Consider the following 3,902-nt stretch of genomic DNA (forward strand, 5'->3'; position numbering starts at 1 on the left):
CTGGGATATCTGATCTCTCCGATTAGGCACAGATCACAGACACTGCATAGAGATCACAGGGCGATCGGTGCAGGGAGGAGAGTGAGAAACCATGGTTCTCACTCTTATCCCATGCTGAAAAACGAGACAAAGAAAAAAAAATTGTTAGTGGTTGGGGAATAAAAAATACAATAAATAATAATTTAAGAAAAACAATAAAGTGAGCTAAGTGAAGTCATTGTGACATCACTGGCATTAATAACATGTTCAAGAGGTCCCTAAGGGGACTTCTAACCATACTACACTAATAACAGTACATTTAAAAAATAAAAGAAAAGAAAAATCCCTTACATCCCATTGCCTTAACACAACATCTAAAAAGTATAACCCTCCTGCCCCCGTTCACAATATAATCCGATATCATCTAACTATGGTATCAAAAGAAAGCTCATTCTCTCCTTGAAAAAACAATATATAGTTTATATGGGTATACTATTCACAGGAAAGGAGAATAATCGCTGACCGACATACCGGGCTTTGAGGTACCAAAAACCTCATAGTTCCACAGGACCTGCCCAGCACCCAGATTGGATGCATACGACTTATGTTTGCCCCACACTACACATCCATGTTAACACACACATTCATACTCTGCTTGCTGTTAAAAAAAAAAATACATAAAGGTTTGGTAATTCGGGCAAATAAATAGGTTGTGTATCATGATGCCAATTTACTATCTTGAAAAGCACAGGTGTCAGGGTCTGCACCTGGCATATCGAATATTTTGCATTATTTGACGTTTTGTATTCCCAGGATTTATGTGTCCCCTCCAGGACTGATAAAGTAAACATAAGTGCTTCAAACTATGCCAGGGTCACCTAATGATCCAGGAAACACCATTGGTTATGCGAGAGAGGTGACAGCTGCCTTTTGTGGGGACGTTCTAAACAGCATATTGGGGATGATGGGATGATGGGATGATTGGCTGCAATATTCAGCACTATCAATAGGTGTCAGTATACTTTTTACACTCATGGTAAATCACAGTATGTTCTTTTTGGTAGTTCTTGATACTAAGTTGCAACGAATACATTGCAAAAAGAAGCTGCAAATGTTTAACTATTTATTTGCTGAAATATATACAGTTTTATAACGGAATCATGGTAAATTATATAGAAATAATAGAAACATTTTAAGTAATCAACATATTGATATAATATGGTACATGTATGTACAAACACCATATTTTACCTGTTTTGATTGGCACAATATGGGAATATATATTATTATTATTTTTATATGGGGATTATGGGTGGAATATTATAGTTACACATGCTAAGGAACACATTTGACCCATTTCTGATAAGAATATGGCTATAAATATTTTTTTACATGGGGATTATGGGTGGAATATTATAGTTACACATGCTAAGGAACATATTTAACCCATTTCTGATAAGAATATGGCTATAATTATTTTTTTTACATGGGGATTATGGGTGGAATATTATAGTTTCACATGCTAAGGAACATATTTGACCCATTTCTGATAAGAATATGGCTATAAATATTTTTTTACATGGGGATTATGGGTGGAATATTATAGTTACACATGCTAAGGAACACATTTGACCCATTTCTGATAAGAATATGGCTATAAATATTTTTTTACATGGGGAATATGGGTGGAATATTATAGTTACACATGCTAAGGAACATATTTGACCCATTTCTGATAAGAATATGGCTATAAATATTTTTTTACATGGGGAATATGGGTGGAATATTATAGTTACACATGCTAATGAACATATTTGACCCATTTCTGACAAGAATATGGGAGTATTATTATTTTTATATGGGGATTATGGGTGGAATATTATAGTTTCACATGCTAAGGAACACATTTGACCCATTTCTGATAACAATATGGGTATAATTATTTTTTTACATGGGGAATATGGGTGGAATATTATTGTTACACATGCTAAGGAACATATTTGACCCATTTCTGATAAGAATATGGCTATAAATATTTTTTTACATGGGGAATATGGGTGGAATATTATAGTTACACATGCTAAGGAACACATTTGACCCATTTCTGATAAGAATATGGCTATAAATATTTTTTTACATGGGGATTATGGGTGGAATATTATAGTTACACATGCTAAGGAACACATTTGACCCATTTCTGATAAGAATATGGCTATAAATATTTTTTTACATGGGGAATATGGGTGGAATATTATAGTTACACATGCTAAGGAACATATTTGACCCATTTCTGATAAGAATATGGCTATACATATTTTTTTACATGGGGAATATGGGTGGAATATTATAGTTACACATGCTAAGGAACATATTTGACCCATTTCTGATAAGAATATGGCTATAAATATTTTTTTACATGGGGAATATGGGTGGAATATTATAGTTACACATGCTAATGAACATATTTGACCCATTTCTGACAAGAATATGGGTATAATTATTATTTTTATATGGGGATTATGGGTGGAATATTATAGTTTCACATGCTAAGGAACACATTTGACCCATTTCTGATAACAATATGGGTATAATTATTTTTTTACATGGGGAATATGGGTGGAATATTATTGTTACACATGCTAAGGAACATATTTGACCCATTTCTGATAAGAATATGGCTATAAATATTTTTTTACATGGGGATTATGGGTGGAATATTATAGTTACACATGCTAAGGAACACATTTGACCCATTTCTGATAAGAATATGGCTATAAATATTTTTTTACATGGGGAATATGGGTGGAATATTATAGTTACACATGCTAAGGAACATATTTGACCCATTTCTGATAAGAATATGGCTATAAATATTTTTTTACATGGGGAATATGGGTGGAATATTATAGTTACACATGCTAATGAACATATTTGACCCATTTCTGACAAGAATATGGGAGTATTATTATTTTTATATGGGGATTATGGGTGGAATATTATAGTTACACATGCTAAGGAACATATTTGACCCATTTCTGATAAGAATATGGCTATAAATATATATTATAGTTACACATGCTAAGGAACATATTTGACCCATTTCTGATAAGAATATGGCTATAAATATTTTTTTACATGGGGAATATGGGTGGAATATTATAGTTACACATGCTAATGAACATATTTGACCCATTTCTGACAAGAATATGGGAGTATTATTATTTTTATATGGGGATTATGGGTGGAATATTATAGTTTCACATGCTAAGGAACACATTTGACCCATTTCTGATAACAATATGGGTATAATTATTTTTTTACATGGGGAATATGGGTGGAATATTATTGTTACACATGCTAAGGAACATATTTGACCCATTTCTGATAAAAATATGGCTATAAATATTTTTTTACATGGGGATTATGGGTGGAATATTATAGTTACACATGCTAAGGAACATATTTGACCCATTTCTGACAAGAATATGGCTATAAATATTTTTTTACATGGGGATTATGGGTGGAATATTATAGTTACACATGCTTAGGAACATATTTGACCAATTTCTGATAAGAATATGGGAGTATTATTATTTTTATATGGGGATTATGGGTGGAATATTATAGTTTCACATGCTAAGGAACACAGTTGACCCATTTCTGATAACAATATGGGTATAATTATTTTTTTACATGGGGATTATGGGTGGAATATTATAGTTACACATGCTAAGGAACATATCTGACCCATTTCTGACAAGAATATGGCTATAAATATTTTTTTACATGGGGATTATGGGTGGAATATTATAGTTACATATGCTAAGGAACATATTTGACCCATTTCTGATAAGAATATGGCTATAAATATTTTTTTACATGGGGAATATGGGTGGAATATTATAGTTACACATGCTAAGGAA

Source organism: Spea bombifrons, chromosome 4, assembly GCF_027358695.1.
Source record: "Spea bombifrons isolate aSpeBom1 chromosome 4, aSpeBom1.2.pri, whole genome shotgun sequence".
Classification (NCBI taxonomy): domain Eukaryota; kingdom Metazoa; phylum Chordata; class Amphibia; order Anura; family Pelobatidae; genus Spea; species Spea bombifrons.